General features: G+C 43.8%; 1 protein-coding gene and 2 pseudogenes across 1 annotated transcript in view; 2 read left to right on the top strand and 1 right to left on the bottom strand.

Moving 5' to 3' along the window:
• LOC138168138 (zinc finger protein 665-like) overlaps window positions 1-19,473 on the top strand; it is a 552,079-nt pseudogene that overhangs the window by 360,993 nt on the left and 171,613 nt on the right.
• The window catches only part of LOC138168146 (zinc finger protein 665-like), a 168,583-nt gene that overhangs the window by 59,181 nt on the left and 89,929 nt on the right, over window positions 1-19,473 (bottom strand).
• LOC138168171 (L-lactate dehydrogenase A chain pseudogene) lies at window positions 17,969-18,818 on the top strand (annotated as a pseudogene).

Here is a 19,473-nt window from a genome sequence, read left to right as displayed (position 1 = left end):
GGCTACAGGCTCCCTGCTTGGGTCAGGCCTTGGTCCTCTGCAGAATGAGCTGGAGAGGAAGGATCCCAGCTGGGCCGGGGGATTTAGAGAGGGTGAGGTCCTGCCGTCAGGGCAGAGAACACAACTTATAGGAAGTGTCAGGTCTGGAAATGGTCCCTTCCTTTCCCCCATTCTCCTTCACAGAACCACGAGGCAGTTAGGACTTGGGATCCCAGGTGGGATGAGACCAGGCAGAGCCTCAATGGCTCCTAAATCAGAGCTTTCAGTGCAGCTAGTTCTCTGCCCTCCTTGTACCCCCTCTCCCCAACTGACACCCACATTATCTAAACAACTGAGCTGACAGCTTGATCTAGGGAGGAGGGAAGCTTAAGAAGGTTGGGGACAGAGGGCTCTGGGATGCTGCCACCAGGGAAAGACCAAGGGAAGCTTGAAGTTGGGAGACCAAATCCAGTCTGGGATTCAGCCCCCTGGCAGTGGGCCTGAGGGCTCTGAAAGAAGAGGGGGCAGGGGAGCAGGAGGCCTGGGGAAGGAGAGCACAGATGGGAGCTGGGAGGAAGACATTCTAACCCAGCTCATGGCAGGGAGCTCAGGGACCCTGCAGGGACAGAAGGGCTCCAGGGGGACACTGAGCCTGGGAAAGCAGGAGGACTGTGTCCTGGGGTCTAACTAGGAGCTGGGGAGGACTCCTGGGGCCCTCTGGGGGAGCTTAGGCCTGGAATCCCTCAAGGGAGACCAGACACAGGGAGCCAGGGCCTGGGATCTGATCAGAATGTGGATACAAATGGTGCCCTAGGGGTAAAAAGGATATTAAGAGCTGCTTTTCCAGTACTTTGAGAGGCCCCTCCTGAGGGACCCTCATTCTCTAGCTCATCCTGTAACTTGAGAACATCCTAAATTCCTTCCACCTTAACTCGAAATGCCATAAATCTTCTTACCTTGTACCAGAAGAACTGCTTTTGTCTCCCTTGTCCCCTGTCCTCTCCACCCCCAGCTGTCCTTCATCTTTAACTACCATAAACCCTAAGACTACAGCATCATCCCCAACATCTGCAGGCTGTCTAGCTTTCTGTCACTCCGGCCGCCCCCCCAATCCCTTTTACCTTTCCTCTGGCCCCTGCCTACAGCAAAGGTCTTCCCTATGATCTCACCTCAACAGAAGCTCTCAATGGCTAGAGAGAATGTCACCTGAGTGAATTCTTTCCCACTGGAACCACTCTCTAAAATCTGACCTCAAGGACAGGAAAGCTGCCTGGGACTGGGGGGAGATGCCGACATGCAGGTCACTGCACCAAAGCAAGGTGCCTTCGGTCTGACAGGGGGTGGCTCTCCCACTCAGGGAGAGGGCGCCCCATGCAGGAAGGGCCAGGGTCTTAAGGCCCCGGGCCAGGCGGAGGGAAGTGGGTGACAAGGGCTTTGTGCTGGGGCTCCAGGCTGGTCTGCACAACAAGCCCCCGCCCCGGCGTGCGCAGAACGGCCTGGGGGCAGGACGAGCAGCTGGGAGGCCTCCGGGGACCCTCTGCGGGAGCCCGGGCTGCGATCTGGCAGGGATCCCCCAGGGGCCAGGTCCATGTCTCACCTGGAGCCGGGCTCCCCGCAGACAGAGAACACCTGGGCCCGGAGGGGACAGTGCGGCCCCCGGATCTGGGGAGAGGCGGGGCCGGGGACACGCGTGGGGAGGAGGAGCAGCAGCCAGCGGGAGGCGGGGCTGCCGGCACAGGGCGGGCTGCAGAGGGCGCCGCCAGCCTGGGACGCTGCGGCTCGGCTAGAGCAGGCCGCGCCCCCACAGCTCCCCTAACCCCAGCCCCGGCCCCGGGGCCGGAAGGACCCAAGGGAAAACCGCTCAAGCAGGCGGGCAACCAGACGGGGCTCTAAGGAGCCTCCCCGCAGGTGGCACAAGGGACGGGCCTCTCCCCGGGAGCTCCGGCAGCATCGCTTCCGCTTGTGGCGACCCGCCTTCTGGGAAATGTAGTCCGGCCTGGAACTGGCCCGGGCTGCAGGGGCCACGTGGTGTCCGCCTCTGATACCTATTGGCTGGACGAAAGGCGGGGTCCGGGCGTTCGTACTGAAGAGCCCGGCGGCCTGTCACAACAGAATGTGGGGGCGGGGTCAAGGATGGGACGGAGCTGGGAGGCGGAGTAGGCGGGGGCAGTGGGCGTTCCTAGTGGGCGGGGCTTGGCCATTCCCAGCCTCGTTACCCAAGAGAGGGTTAGGGCTTTATTTTCCTCACCCTCTTTGCTTCCTGAAGCTCAGGGGGGCTCATGTTCAGGGTCTCCCGAGGGGGCGTGGAATGGGCCTGAATGTCCACCCCCATCCACGCCCAGAGGTCGCCTTCAGGGGCTGCTCTTCCCTGTGTTAGGGCACCTGTTTGTCAAAACCAACCCCTGACCTGGGAGCTGCTGCTGTGCCCACTTTACAGAGGAGGAAACTGAGGCTGACGGGGCTGGCTCCTGCCAGCCTGGGGAGCCGCTGGTTAAATTCTCAGGGTGCCCATTTACACCTCAGATTTCTGCAAAGCTCCAGATTTGCTCCTGGCTTAGTGTTTGGTCAGTTGTCCAGGGGCAGCCAGGCTGGCCAGCAGATTCAAATTCCACCTCAGACACTCAATGGGTGTGTGTGTGTGACAAGCCCCTTTAGCTCTTTCGGCCTCAGTTTACTCATCTGTGCAATGGGAAGGATCATAACACCTACCTCTCCATGTTCTTGGAGGATCCGAGGAGATCAGAATTGTGAAGCACTTAGCACCTGCCTGGCACGTGGTGCGCTGCTTATACATGTCAGCCATAATTATCATTATGAAGAAATGGTGCCGACCATGTTTGGAATGCAGATTCACTTTAAAACTACGCTGTGTATACTACCCCCTCCCCGGAGAGCTGGTTGTTAAACATTTACCAGAACAACCCTGGTGACACATCTACCGAGTGGCTGAGGCTTTCAGACCAGCTTTGTTGCTTAATCTGGACACGCAGGTTGTGCTGAGCCCAGAAATCTTCAGGGGAGGGAGCAGTCCAGAGACTGAGGCAGGGAATTGTCTGAGATGGGCCTCCTGTGTGTGCTGTCCTTGGGAATGGCCTGCCAGCAAGCCCCACTGTGGGTTTCCTCGTTCCTGGGTTTGAACTTGCCAGCCTATACCAGAGGTTCAGTCTAAAGAAACAAACAGAATGAGGTTCCCCCTTAACCAGAGGCTTCTTCAAAAAGCGCAAACAGCAGGGGTTTCACACTTAACCAGAGGTCTGATCAAGAGAACAGAGTCAGGTCGAAATGTGCAGGTTTATTTCTCTCAAGAGGACAGATGTATATGCTTTACCAATATGGCAGATGTCCATACACAGGAGCTCATTAGAAAGTGAACTCAAAGAAAGACTAATTGTAGGGGACTTTGGGTCCTCAGAGCAATGCCCTTCCCCTCCTGACTCAGTATGCCCATGTTCTACCGAAGCCAAAATTATAGTTTCCATAAAACAAATGGAGGGGCCCCATAGTGTCTACTTTTCTGCCAACCGTAAACATAGAGTGTCATGAAATAGGAGATGTCAAGAAAGTGCCTCTAATAAGGGGGAGCCATAAGCTGGTAAGATAAGTCTGATGGTCTGGTCCTGGTCAGAAGAATGTTCCCAGGCAGCAGAATCCAGCAGGAGAGCTTGGGGTCACTCAGCTAGTCTGCACAGCATTGTGGCTTGGGACTGGGAGTGGATAAAGGCATCTTTCTCCTGATTGGCCAGTGCAGGTTTTAGGCTCCTTCAGGTGATGGCTGTAAACCTTCCCAAGGCTCTGGGAGCTGGTCCCCATTGCAGCTCTGGCCTCTGCCCTAGGACTTCATAGGTGCTCCCTAAAAACTGTTACTGAGAAGCAGATATGGAAGTACGTGTGTCAGCATGCATGCATGTGTGTGGATTTGTGTCTGTGTGTGTATGTGTGTATATGTGTGTAGATGTGTGTGTTTGTGTGTGTATGTGTCAGCATGCATGTATGCATATATGCTTGTGGCTTTAGTTGCTTCCAAACTGTCTCCTGTTGTCTTTTTCATTTCTGGGAGCTCCAGAGCCCACTTGTTTCTAGACACTTAATGCTTGTTCACTTGGCTTAATCCAATAAAATATGAGCTGCTTGAAGGAGGGTTGTTCAATCTTTCTCCATATCCTCAGCACTTAGGCTATTGGCTAGTGTATAGTAGGTGCCTAATAAATGTTTACTGATTGATAAAACATTCTTGAATTAACATAATTCAGTCCCTAGTTCCTGAGAATCTGAGGCATTCTCTTCTGCACCCCAAGATCTGACAAGATCAGCTCTAGTCGAGGAGGGAAGCTCACTGGGAATCAAGGCTGGGTCTACTGAGACTAAGCTGGTTCAAATGCATTGATACATATTATTCCAGTGCAACTTTATAATTTTCATAATCAGTGGTCAGACAATCCGTCAGATAAAAATTGCTTCTATATTAAAAACAACAACTTGCAATCAGATTTGTAAAGCCTTCCTCCCTGCAGCTGAGATCCCTTTGCCTTCCTCCCTGCAGCTGAGATCTCTCTGTATCCTGGAAGCCAACTCTGTGTGTGCAGGTCCCAGGTAGGTCTGAGCCAGCACTTCACACCTCCTGGCTTCTGCTGGCTGACCCTGACACCGGCTCTCATCTGCCCTCGTGACTAGTGTCCCCCACGTCCCCCAGAGGTACAATTCCCTCCCTCCATGTCTATAGGAGTCACACTATGAAAGAAAACGTGAAAAAGAAAAATAAAGCTTAGAAATGTATACTTCAATCTGTGTTCAGACTCTGTCAGTTCTTTCTTTGGGGATGGATAGCAGTGTTCCCCCAAGAGCTCAGACATTGTCTTGGATTGTGGTGCTGCAAGAAGCACTCAGTCATTCGCAGCTGGTCATCTTATATACGGCTGTGACTCTACACCCAGTACATTGCACTTTGCATCGGCCCATGCAAGTCTTTCCTGAGAGCTTCCTGCTCATCATTTCTTGTAGTATGATAGCATTCCACCCTCATCACATGCCACAACTTATTCAGCCATTCCTCCATTGGTGGGCATCCCCTCAGGTTCTCTTTTTTTTTCACCTCAGATATTAATCAGGTTATAAAGAAAGACTTTATCAGATGGAATGAACAGGGGGAAAGAGGAAACGAAACCAAACAAGAAAGAGAAAGAGAGCAGGTAATTTGCTTCAATCTGCATTCAAACTCTGTTCTTTCTGGTTCTTTCTCTGGATGCACACATCTCTCTCCATCATGAGGCTTTTGGAGTTTACTTATATATCACTGCATTGCTGAGAAGAGTCCAGTCTATCAAAGTTGCTCATCACACATACGTTGTGTCTGTAATTGTGTACAAATTTCTCCTGGTTCTGCTCTTCTCACTCAGCATCAGTTCGTATAAGCCTCTCCAGGTAAATATGAAGACCGTCTGCTCCTCGTTTCTTATGCCACAATAGTATTCCATAACATGCATATACCACAACTTGTTCAGCCATTGCCCAATTGATGGGCACCCCCTTAATTTCCAATTCTTTGCCACCACAAAAGGAGCTGCTATAAATATTTTTGTACATATGGGTCTTCCTCCCGTTTCTATGATCTCTTTGGGATACAACCCTAGAAGTGGTATTGCTGGGCCAAAGGATATGAAATTACTTATACTCCTTTGGGCATAGTTCCAGATCACTCTCCAAAATGGTTGGATCAGTTCACAACTTCACCAGCAATGTATTAGTGTTCCAATTTTTCCACATCCTCTCCAATATCCCCTCAGTTTCTAATTCTTTAACCCCAGGAAAGAGCTGCTATAAATATTTTTGTACATATAAGTCCTTTTCCTTTTTGTTTTTTTAATCTCTTTTGGGATATAGTAGTGGTATTGTTGGTAAAAAGGGTATGCAAAGTTTTATAGCCCTTTGGTCATAATTCAAATTGCTCTACAGAATGGTTGAATTAGTTCACAACTCCACCAACAATGCATTAATGTCTTGTTTTTCGCACATCCCTGCCAACATTTGTCATTTACTTTTTCTGTCCTATTAGACAATCTAAGAAGTGGGAGTTAGTACCTCAGAATTGTTTTAATTTGCATTTCTCCAATCAATAACGACTTAGAATATTTTTTTCATATGCCTATAGATACCTTTGATTACTTCATTTGTATACGGATTATATCTTTTGATCATTTATCAATTGGGGAATGGCTCTTATTTTTATAAATGTAACATAGTTCTCTATATGTTAGAGAAATGAGGCCTTTATCAGAGACTTCCTTCAATTTTTTTTCACTGTTACTGTTGCTAACTGTATTTCCCTCCATCCTATTCCTTTTACCCCCCGTTATTCTATTCTCTCTCTTCTTCTTCAAAACTGTTTTACTTCTCACTACCTCCTCCCCCAGTCTGCCCTCCCTTCTATCATGCCCCTTCTACTTTCCTGTAGGGCAAGACAGATTTCTTCGTTTTTGCCTGTATGCGTTATTCCCTCTCTGAGTCAATTCTTATGAGAGTAAGCTTTGCTCACCTCTCTCCCTCTTTCCTTCCACTGTTTTTTGGCCTCTTTTATGCGAGATCATTTAACTCATTCTACCATTCCCTTTCTCTTTCTCCCAAGACATTCCTCTCACTCCTTAATTTTATTTTTTATCTATCATCCCTTCATATTCAACTCACACCTGTGTCCCCTGTCTATATATACTCCTTCTAACTTGAGAAAGATCTTATGAGTTACAAATATCATCTTCCCATGTAGGAATGCAAACAATTTAACTTTATTAAGTCCCTTTTGTTTTCCCTTTACTATTATACCTTTTTATGCTTCTCTTGAGTCTTGTATCTGAAAGTCAAATTTTCTATTCAGCTTTGGTATTTTCGTCGAGGATGATTAAAAGTCCTCTATCTCAATGGCTGTCCATTTTCCCCCCGAAGGATAATATTCAGTTTTTCTGGCTAGGTGATTCTAGGTTGTAATTCTAGCTCCTTCGTCCTCTGGAGCATCATATTCCAAGCCCTCAGATTCTTTAATGCAGGAGCCACTAGATCTTGCTTTATCCTGATTGTGGATCCACCATACTTGAATTGTTTCTTTCTGACTGTTTGCAATACTTTCTCTTTGACCTGGGAGCCCTGGAATTTGGAGGAAAAGGACCAGACTTATAAACACACAAAGCTACACAGCCTGAAAGATGATGATATAATTTTAAGGTCTCTAATGAGGATTGGAGATTTAGGGACAGAATGAGGAAGATGGATGACCCAAGATAAGGGAGATGGGAAATTTTATGACCCAGGATGGGGGGAGACATAGAAATCCAAGGTCCAGAAAAACAGGGAAGTTTTATGGTATTTCAACATAAGGAAAGAGACTTTAAGGCACCTTCTGGTAGAGAATAAACTAGGGGCTTCACAAAGCACCGAACAAGCAAACCTTAATATTATTTTTCAACCCTTAGGGCACCTTTGTATTCACATCATTTCTACTACAAAAGCAACCCTTCATATGAACCCTTAGAGCACCTTTGTATCCACATCACTGACCATGATCATATTTCTTTTTGCAGGGGTCAATTGGGGTTAGGTGACTTGGCCAAGGTCACAGTGCTAGAAAGTGTTAAGTGTTTGAGGCCAGATTTGAACTCAGGTCCTCCTGACTCCAAGGGCTGGTGCTCTATTTGCTGTGCCATCCAGCCACCCCACAATCATATTTCTATCTCAGATGAATTCAGAGATGGGAACCAGGAACTGATTGTTGTTTTAAGGCATCATCACCTTGAATATATGCATAAGGTTTCTCCCAAGTGGGGAAGCTCTTGTTGCATGAGTTAAGAGTGGGAACTCCAGGCTCTGCTACATGTAGCACTTGTGAGTCTGTCTCCAGTGGGCATTCTCTGATGTTTCTCAAATCTGAGCTGAGTGAGAACTCATTCTGCATTGATTGCATCAATGAGATTTCTCTTCAGTACACACACCATTCAGTCACAGTTACACGGACACACCCACCAGCCTCTCTCCCACCATGGCACACATTCTCATGGCTTGGAACCTTTTCAAGTTGAGTAATTTACTATCCTGGAGCTAGCTGACCTCAATGTCATATTCATCCTCAGTGAAGGCATTTGACAACATGGCAGAAAACATCGTGTTAAAAAGCATGGGGGCAATCATATAGCCCTTTTTCACTTCATGGTGATTGGGAAAGCCCAAAAGCATCATCCATTATGCAAATCCCAAAGAAGCCTAACAATTAACACCAAGAAAACACAGGCGCTCCACCAGGCAGTACCACACCATCCCACACCACCATGTGGGGAACCATCAGTTACAGCAAATGGAGAAGTTTTGGATATTGTGGATAAATCCACTTACTGGGGCAATATACTTTCCAGGGATAGTGAGATTGACTCACCCATTGCCAGAGTTAGCTCAGTATTTGGGAATCTCCAAGTGAAAGTGTGGGAGAGAAGAGTTAGGAGACTGCCTTGCAAGCTCTTGTGCTGACCTCATTGTGGCATTCCTGTGAATCCTGGACAGTCTGCCAGCACTATGCCAGGAAAATGAATAGCTTCCATTTGAGTTGTCTCAGGAAGATTCTGAAGATCACCTGGCAGGGTGAGGTAGCAGACATTGAGGTCCTTTCTCAGATTAAACTGCCACACATTCAAATTCTACTGCAGAGAGTACAATGTTGATGGGCTGGTCACATGGTTTGAACACAAAATGGGCTGACTTAAAAGGCTTTTAGGGAGAACTCACACAAGGCAAACGAGCACATGGTGGTCAGAAAAGAATGACAGGATGCTCTCAAAGTTCCTCTTAAGAATTTTGGAGGCTTATTTTATGGGAGACAGTGGCACAGGACAGCCCAGCATGGTGAGCCCTCATCAAAGGTCATGTGTTCTATGAGCAAAGCAGAATTGAGGTAGCTTAAAAGAAAAGCAGGATGTGCCAATGTAGAGAATCCACCCCAAACATTCACATGGATTATTTGTGCCCAACCTGTGGTAGAGTGTTCCTAGCTTATATTGGTCTGATCAGCCACAGACACACTGTAAATGGACTCTAACGTGGTGAATTCATTTTGGTCCGCTTCTAGAAAAAGGAGAACAAAGAATCACCTTATCATCTAGCCTCTTAAAGGAAGCATTACAAAAATCAATGTTTGAAGAATTTTTTTCTGCCAGCAAACAACAGGAAACAAAGTGAGTACCAGTTAATGGGGGAATGGTTGAAGAAATGAAGTCTGTGACCCACGTCCTCCAATTCATGTAAAAAATGACTCGAAACCAACTTTGGAGCTACAGTACCCACAAAACAACAGAGAGAAGCTAACCTCCAACTGAAGACATTCCGGCAGGCCGCCAGGAAGGGCCAGCCCAGAGTAATAGATCCAGGAGAGAGAACTTAAAAATTATTGGACCACCTGAAAGCCACGCTCAAAAAAAGAACCTAGAAATCATCCTTCAAGGAAATCTCAAAGAAAATTGTCCTGGTGTTTTAGAACCAGAGGGCAAAATAGAGGTTGAAAGAATCCACCAATCACCTCCTGAAAAAGATCCTCAAAAGAAAACTCCTAGAAATATTATAGCCAGGTTCTGAAATTCCCAGATCAAGGAGAGAATATTACAAGCAGACAGGAAGAACCAATTTGAATACTGTGTAAACACAATCAGGATAACCCAGGATCTGGCAGCTTCTACACTGAGGGATCGAAGGGCTTAGAATATGATATTCAGGAGGGCAAAGGAGCTGGGCTTAAAACCAAGAATCACCTACCCAGAAAAATTGAGTATCATGTTTCAGGGGAAAATATGGTAATTCAGTAGAATAGAGGACTTTCAAACATTCTTTTTTTTTTTTAAAGCAACTGGGGTTAAGTAACTTGCTCAAGGTTAAACGGCCAGTTATTATTTCTGGGTGTGGTGCTGAGTATCTGAGCCCGGATTTGATCCAGGTCATCCCGACACTGGAGCCGGTGCTCTTATTCGCTGAGCCACCTGGCCACCCCTAAGCAATTGGGGTTAAGTAACTTGCTCAAGGTTACACGGCCAGGTGTTTCTGGGTGGGTGCTGAGTGTCTGAGCCCGGGATTCGATCTCCAGGTGTTCTCAACACTGGAGCCGGTGCTCTTACTAGCTGTGCTACCTGGCCGCCCCCACTTTCAAACATTCTTGATGAAAAAACCAGAGTTGAATAGAAAATTTAACATTCAGATACAAGAAGCAAGAGAATCATGAGAAGGCAAACAGGGAAAAGGAATCATAAGGAATGTATCAAAGTTGAACTATTAACATTCCTACATGGAAAAACAATAATTGTAACTTATGAAACTTTTCTCAGTATGCCAATAATTGAAGGAAATAGAAATATATATGTATATACACATACATGTATGTGTCTACATAAGAGGGTATATGGGCGTAAGAATACATATGTGAATGTGCGTATATATGTGTATAGGTATACATAGAGGGCACAGAACCAGTTTAATGGGAAGGGATGATACTTAAAAGGTGAAATTAAGAGGTGAGAGAGGAATATAATGAGAGGAGATGGGGAGAGACAGAATGGGGTAAACTACCTCATATAGAAGAGGTGAGGGAAAATGGTTACAATGGAGGGGAAGAACAGGAAGTCAAAAGGGAATGGGTCAACCTTATTGCCATTGAATTTGGCTTAGGGAGGGAATGACATACACACTAAATTCATTATCTCACCCTGCAGGAGAGTAGGGGGGAGGGGTGGGATGAGAGGAGGGATGATGGAAGGGAGGGCAGGCTGGGGGGAGGGAAGTTGGAAGCACCCACTTTTGAAATAGGACAGGAGAAAAGTAGAGAATAGAACAAGTGGGAGGTGGGACAGGAGGGAGGGAAATATAGTCAGTCTTTTACAATATATCTAATATGGAAATGTTTTGCATAGCTACACATGTACAACCTATATTGAATTGCTTATCTTCCCAGTAAGGGTGGGTGACAAGGGAGAAAGGGAACGAATCTGGAATTCAAAGTTTTAAAATGAAATGTTTAATATATATATATATATATATATATATATATAATCTCAAACATTTCATTTTATATATATACATATACATATACATATATATATTATTGTCAATTTTCTTTTACATGTAAATGGGAAATAAGATATACAGGCACTGAGGCATAGAGATCCACCATGCCCTACTGGAAAGTTGGAGGGGGGATGGGAGAAGATATGGAAGAGGGCAGAGTGGAGGGGGGGATATCCAGTGGGATTGCTATTTTGGGGTGGTGGGTAGGGAAAAAACAGGGAGACAATTTATATCTCAAAATCTTATGGAAATGAAAGATGTAAACTAGAAGTTAATAAAGCATTTGATAAAAAATTAAAAAGAAAAAAGAAAGAAATATAAATATATAAATAAGAACAAATTTTAAAAATAGGGAAAAAAAAAGAATCATCTATGCAATAAAACTGAGTATCACGTTTCAGGGGAAAATATTGTCATTCAATGGAATAAAGGACTTTTAAGCATTCTTGATGAAAAAACCAGAGTTCAATAGAAAATTTGACACTGGGATACAAGAAGCAAGAGAAGCATGAGAAGGTAAACAGGGAAAAGAAATCATAAGGAACTTATCAAAGTCGAACCATTTACATTCATACGTGGAAAAATGATAACTGTAACTTAGGAAACTTTTCTCAGTATGAGAATAGTTGAAGGGAATAGAAATGCATATATTTATGTATACATACGTGTATATGTCTATATAGGAGGGTATATGGGTGTATGAATACGTGTATATATGTGTACAGGTATACAGTCAGAGGGCATAGGACCAGTTGAATAGGAAGGGATGATACTTAAAAGGTGAAATTAAAAGGTGAAAGAAGAATATGAGAGGAGATGGGGAGAGAGAGAATGGGGTAAATTATCTCATATAAAAGAGGCAAGGGAAAACTCTTTCAATGGAGGGGAAGAACAGGAAGGCAAAAGGGAATGAGTCAACCTTATCCTCATTGAATCTGGCTTAGGGAGGGCATGACATACACACTAAATACTCACCCTACAGGAGAGTAGTGGGGTAGGGGATGAGAGGGGGGATGATGGAAGAGAGGGCAGGTTGGGGAGTGTAATATAATGTAATGTAATGCCAAAGAAAGGCAACTTCCCAAGGTTCAGAATACCAGCATAGGGGCTCTCCATTTTATTCAGTGACAAACCAAGAACAGAGAAGATCAAAACATGACATCATTCCAAATACAGCATTTACTAAGTGTGATTAAATAATCTCCAAGTACCCCACCCCAGGACCTTCCAATCATTCAATCAATTACAAAGTCTCTGTTCTAAATACTACTCCACCCCTAGGCTGTACCTTCATTTAGTCCATCACAAAGCCCCACTTCTCAAATGGAGATTAGTTTCCAATCTAAGTAAAGTACATTCATTTACTCAACCATAGAACACAAAAAGGTCAAAAGTTCCCCACCCCTGGATCTCAATTGAATCTACTCCAGAGTTACATCAAGTTTAAGCACAGCACTTAATACCCAAATGGAGGTCTTTTCTTCATCTTGATAGGAGGCAAGTTCTCAGCAATCTTAGTTCCTGGGGAGACAAGGCTTAGCAAGGCCACAAGATACATTGCCAGTCCCTTCATTAATTCATCCTCTGTCTGTAGGACAGTCCTAGAACTCCTGAAAACATTAGCAAAACCCTCTCCCAGGATTTCTGTAAACATACAAGAAAATCCTTCTTCAGGGCTTCTGAACCAACAGAAAGGTTCCCAGACCCCTGCAACAACAGCACTGCCCTTCACCAGTGGACAGTATTCACTCTGTCTGCAGGACAGTCTCCAGACCCCTGCAACAACAGCACTGTCCTTCACCAGTGGACAGTATTCACTCTGTCTGCAGGACAGTCTCCAGACCCCTGCAACAACAGCACTGTCCTTTACTGGTGGACAGTATTCACTCTCTGTCTGCAGGACAGTCTCAGGGCTTCTTAGCCAACAGCCAGGTTCCAGGACTTCTTCAACAGGACTGTCTTTCACCAGTGGACAAATCTGGCAAAACAACATCAAAACAGACAGACAAAGTACCAGCAAAACAGCCATGTCTCCTCAGTCCTTAGCAGGCCCGGGGGCAGGTCTCAAAAGTCCAGGGCAATTCAAAGTAGCCCTCAGCAATCCTTCTCAGTCTCTCTCTCTGCCTCCACGTGGGTGTTGCTTCCAAAAAGGTCTTCCGCCTCTCTCTTGTCTCTCCAAATCTACGTCACCAGCTCCTCCCAGTTCAGGACTTTCTTTTCACATCAACAAGTCCATCCCACAGGTGGGATTAACAAGCTCTGGGTTTTAACACAATCAATTTGAAAACCAAGCCAATACAGGGAGAATCTTTAAATGCCATTACTATCACAGGGAGGAGGGAAGTTGGAAGCACCCACTTTTGAAAAGCAATGGGATTAAAGTAGAGAATAGAACAAGTGGGAGGTGGGATGGGAGGGAGGGAAATATAGTCAGTCTTTCACAATATATACCACTATGAAAATGTTTTGCATAGCTACACATGTACAACCTATAGTCAATTGCTTATCTTCCCAGTAAGGGTGGGTGATGAGGGAGGAAGGGAAAGACTCTGGAATTCAAAGTTTTAAAATCAAATGTTTACATGCATATATATATATATATATATATAATTATTATTATTTTACATGTAACTGGGAAACAAGATATATTGGCACTGGGGCATAGAGATCCACCATGCCCTACTGGAAAGTCTGAGGGGGGATGGGGGAAGATATGGGAAAGAGCAGATTGAGGGAGGGGATATTCAGTGCGATGGCTGTTTTTGGGTGGTGGGTAGGGGGGAAATGAGGAGAAAATTTGTAACCCAAAATCTTGTGGAAATGAATGATGCAACCTAAAAATAAAAGAGAGGAAAAAAAGAAATGAAGTCTATGAACATCATGAAATATTGAGGAGGGATGACAAATATGATTTCAGAGAAAAAAAGCATTACATGTACAGTGTTTTATGTACAGGATGACATATGAGGATACTTAATGAGGTCCCTTTTGCTGGCAGGTCTAATGAAATCTGTGCTGCAGCAGGAAGCTTTCCCTTGGTAATTATATCCCAAAAGTTTGTCTTCAGCATGATTTCTCCATAGTACTGTCAAGTAGGAGCTCTAGGGGAAACCCTTCACACATCTACTCCATTTATTCACCTTTATCCCAGTAGTAAGAACGATGTCTGCTGATCATCCTCATCCAGAGAAAAGCATGGCCCCCATGAGCACATTTGTAAGGCTTCTCTCCACAGTGAATCCTCTGATAGAAATAAGAGATGGTCTCTAGCTGAAAGCCTTCCCACACTGAGACCATAAACTCCTGCTTCTCAGAATGGTTTCTCTAATCCTGAAGAAGTTCTGAAATTCACCTGGAAGCCTTTCCTTATTCCTGACAATGATCAAATTTGTATCTTACAAGAATTCTGAGATGGGAAATAGGATAATTGCCTGAAGGAATCACCACCTTGACTATATTCATAAAGTTTCTTTCAAGAGTAGAATCTCGTTACATAAATTGAGTGTTAACTAAAATCTATGCCTCAGTGATGACACTCATGAGATTTGTCTCCAGTGGGGATTCTTTGATATTGAGCAAAATCTGAGCTATGTGTGAAATCATTCCATATGGATGATATTAATAAGACCTCTCCTTAGTATCAATATTTTGTGTCTAATAATTCTTTAGCTCAGTGTGAAAAACTTTCCACAACGATTATATTCAAAAGGTATTTTCCCAGTGTGGATTTTCTGGTGAGTAGCAAGACTGTAGGAGCATTGAAATATCTCTCCACATTGATTACATCCATGGATTCTCTGATGTGAAGCAAGATGGTTCTTCTGTGTGAAAGTTTTCCCACAATGATTACATTCAAAAGATTTCTTTCCAGTGTGGATTCTCTGATGGACAGTAAGACCATTTCTCCATTTGAACTTCTTTCCACATTGATTGCATTCATAAGATTGCTCTCCAGTGTGAATTCTCTGATGGGCAAGAAGACTATCTCTCCATGTGAAAGTCCTTCCACATTGATTACATTCATAAGGTTTCTCTCCAGTGTGGGATTCTCTGATGACCAGTAAGATGGCATCTTCTTCTGAAAGTCTTTCCACATTGATTACATTCATAAGGTTTCTCTCCAGTGTGGATTTTCTGATGTTCAGCAAGATAGTACCTTTCTCTGAAAGCCTTTCCACACTGATTACATTGAAAAGTTTTCTCTCCACTGTGGATTCTCTGATGTGTAGGAAGACTCTATCTCTGTTTGAAAGTCTTTCCACATTGATAACACTCATAAAGTTTCTCTCCAGTGTGGATTCTCTGATGGCCAATAAGGAGATATTTGTACCAGACAGCCTTCCCACATTCATGACATTTATAATACTTCTCCCCAGTAGCAATTTTATGGGATCTATCAAGATCTAACTTCCAAGAAAAGTCCTTCCCACACTGAGGACAGCCATAACTTTCCATTCCAGGGTGAAATCTAGGCTGGGAAGGAAGAGATGCGTGATGAGATGAGCTTGCTTCACTTTCATTATATTCCTCAAGCTCCTCTCTAATGGGAATTTGCTGATGAGTAATGAGTTTAGAGTTCTGACTCCAGGTCTTCCCACCATTATTACTTGCACAAAGCATTTCTCTGGTACCATTTTTCTGATGTTTAATGATGTCTGAACCCCAGTTCATTTCCCATGGATTACCTGCATACACTGGCATTTCAGGAGCAATCCCAAGCACTACATGTTCAGTAAAGCATTAGCTATATTCACTATCCTGAACACAGTCATTCCCAGAGGTCATATTCTTACAGGGATTTAGGATACAAAACTGTCTGAATTTCTTCCTGATTTCATCAAGTTCACAGTCACTCTTTGGGTTTTGATCTAACTTAATATTAGAGTCATGGATTTCTCTCAACATGAAGTCCCAAGGACCATCACTCATGAATCTTTGCAGTTCATGGTTTTGCAGAAAAAGTCCATGATTCTCTGTTACCTCATTTACTTTGAACCTGGTCTCTACATCTGAAGAAAATAAACAATCAAACAAATATACAACAAAAGATATGCACATGTAAGTATATGTATTAGAAATGATTACTTGGGACTTATGAGACTTGTGAATTTCTCATCTCCAACCTAAATGCAACAGAACTTTGTGGGCTCTTGGAGCAAACATTGGCTTTAAATAGACTATATCATTATACGGAGAAGGGAGACACAGGCAGCGGGAGTGACAAAGGAGGTGTACCCCCCCAGAGTGCTGGACCCATCGGAGACTCATTTATTACAAGCTAAACATACACATTCAACAAAAGCAGCAGCCACAAGGCAAGATGGCTCCTAGACCTAATGCCAACAGAATAGAGTCATTCTCCATTGGTGCTATCTTGGGGAGAAAACTGAGCCAACAGGGTTTGCAGGATTCCAGTAGAAAAGAAGTGGGGTTAGGGCGGCCAGGTGGCTCAGTGAGTGAGAGTGCTGGCCCCAGAGTCAGGAGACCTGGGATCGGTTCTGGCCTCAGATACTTACCACCCACACAAAAATAACCGGCTGTGTAACCTTGAGCATGTTACTTAACCCCAATTGCTTTAAAAACAAAAAACAAGAAGTGGGGCGGGGGCTTTCAGTGGTTTGTTGGACAGCACCACATTTACTCCTCTGGGCCAGGACACTTGTAAACACCCAAATGGGTTTGATGAAAATGACAGGGAGATGCAAAAGCTAACAAAGAATGAAAACTCTATATCGACTACTAGTCCCTGGGTTTGCTTTCTCAGCTGCACTCCCAGGCATTATATACTGTCTCGAGTTATTTTAAATGGGGTGTCTCTTACTGTCTCTCCCTGCATGGCTTGGATAGTGATATCTAGGAATTCTGATGATTTATGTGACTTTAAATGTTACCTGCTACTTTGCTCAAATTAGTCAGTGCTTTAATAAACTCTTTGATTGACTCTTTGGGATTTTCCAAGTATATCATCTACCAAATAAGTGAGTTTTCTTCCCTCATTCCCCATTCTGATTACTTCTATTCCTTCTCTTATTGTTATCCTTAGTATTTTCTATACAACACTGAATAGTGTAGGTGACAGTGGACATCCTTGTTTCACACCCTATCTTACTAGAAAGGTTTTTAGCTTATCCGCAATATAAATAATGCTTTCTGATGTGTTTCTGTAAATGCTTTTTTCACCAATTTAAGGGAAAAGTCTAAAAATAGCAACATTTTCATGGACTTTTAATTGAAATGAGTATTGTATTGGATCAAAAGCTTATTCTTCAGCTCTGGACATACTCATGTCATTTTCTGTTTCTTAGTATTCATACAATCAATTATGAGAATACTTTTTTATTAGTTCAAACATCCCTCCATTCCCTGGATAGATGGAACTTGTGTTCAATGTGCATGCAATCTTTGTCATCAATTGTGGTAATTCCCTAGCTAGTTCTCGATTCAGTATTTTTGTATCCATATTCAATATGAAACTGCTCGCTTATTTTCCCTTTCTTTTCTATTCTTGCTGATGTGTGTATCAGCACCATTTTTCTTTCATAGAAGAAGTTTGTAGTACCCCTTCTTTGTCTATTTTTTCAAATCACTGATTGAATATTGGAATTGGTTGATCTTTAATATTTGGTAAAATTCCCTTTCAAATTCATCTGGTTGGTGCGCGATTCTGGGAGCAGCCGTCTCACGTATAACTCACAACTTTCGCAGCCTGACCAGCAACCTTGGTTCAAGCTCAGATATCCCCCAAAATGGCATCTACTATTAAGGATCAGCTGATTTGGAATGTCCTAAAGGAAGAACAGGTTCCCCAGAACAAGATCACTGTTGTTGGGGTTGGTGCAGTTGGCATGGCATGAGCTATCAGTATCTTAACAAAGGATTTGGAGGATGAACTTGCCTTAGTTGATGTAATAGAAGACAAACTAAAGGGAGAGATGATGGATATCCAACATGGCAGCCTTTTCCTCAAAACGCCAAAGATTGTTTCTGGAAAAGACTATAGTGTAACTGCAAACTCAAAACTTGTCATTGTTATGGCTGGGGCATGTCAACAGGAGGGAGAAAGTCGTCTTAATTTGGTCCAGCGTAATGTGAATATCTTTAAATTCATCATTCCCAATATTGTTAAATACAGCCCTAATTGCAAGCTGCTTATTGTTTCCCATCCAGTGGATATTTTGACATATGTGGCCTGGAAGCTAAGTGGCTTTCCTAAAAACCGTGTTATTGGAAGTGGTTGCAATCTGGATTCTGCCCATTTCCTTTACCTAATGGGGGAGAGACTTGGTGTCCATTCTTCAAGTTGTCATGGATGGGTCCTTGGTGAACATGGAGACTCCAGTGTTCCTGTATGGAGTGGTGTGAATCTTGCCGGTGTGTCTCTGAAGAATGTAAATCCTCAAATAGGAACTGATGCTGATTCAGAGAATTGGAAAGAAGTTCATAAACAGGTGGTTGAAAGTGCTTATGAGGTGATCAAGCTGAAGGGCTACACTTCCTGGGCCATTGGCTTGTCTGTGGCAGATCTGGCAGAAAGCATTATGAAGAATCTTAGGAGAGTGCATCCAATTTCCACCATGATTAAGGGACTATATGGCATTCATGAGGATGTCTTCCTTAGTATACCATGTATCTTGGGACAGAATGGCATTTCAGATGTGGTGAAGGTAAACCTGAATCCAGAGGAGGACAGCCATTTAAAGGAGAATGCAGATTCTCTTTGGGGAATCCAGAAGGAGCTGCCATTTTAAAACCTTTTAATGTGCTGCCATCAAGAGAACATGACAGTGGTTAAGGGGTTATGTATGATTTGCTTTTCAAATAAGTCAAATCCTTCCTCTGATTAGTGATTGAACTCCAGAAATGTCAAACCTGTGAACACACTCTAGTCTCTTCCTAAAGTTAGAAATGGGGAATGTGACTATTTGTTTAAACCTGTTAATGTTTGCATATGATGCTGGGTATGACTTGTATAGTCTCAAGCAGATAGTGCCCCACAGGTATATAAACTACCTGCTTTGTATGTAGGTACCACAGATCCTGTAGGTCCAGAAGACAACACTCCTGACTACAAGACATCATACAGTAGTAATTCTTTGTTGATGCATTGATTACCTTGTGCTCTTCTCCATTAGGACTCCTACAGCATGGCCCCATGCATCACATTTCCAGAGGACCTGATTTTTGTCGACACACACACACACATATACATCAATAGATGTAAATTTCCATATTATATAAAAAGATCTGTGTATGTAAAACAATGCAGCCAATTCCTCAAGTGTCATACTAACCCTAAATACTGAATAAAAAACAAATAACTGGAAAAAAAATTCATCTGGTCCTGATGTTCCCCCCCTCCCCTCAAGAAGTTCAGGGTTGTTCTGGTAAATGTTTAACAACCAGCTCTCCGGGGAGGGG

Source organism: Petaurus breviceps, unplaced genomic scaffold (genome assembly GCF_028583685.1).
Source record: "Petaurus breviceps papuanus isolate PSGF00001 unplaced genomic scaffold, PetGlider_PUasm1.0 355, whole genome shotgun sequence".
Classification (NCBI taxonomy): domain Eukaryota; kingdom Metazoa; phylum Chordata; class Mammalia; order Diprotodontia; family Petauridae; genus Petaurus; species Petaurus breviceps.
This window is presented reverse-complemented; position numbering and strand designations above follow the sequence as displayed.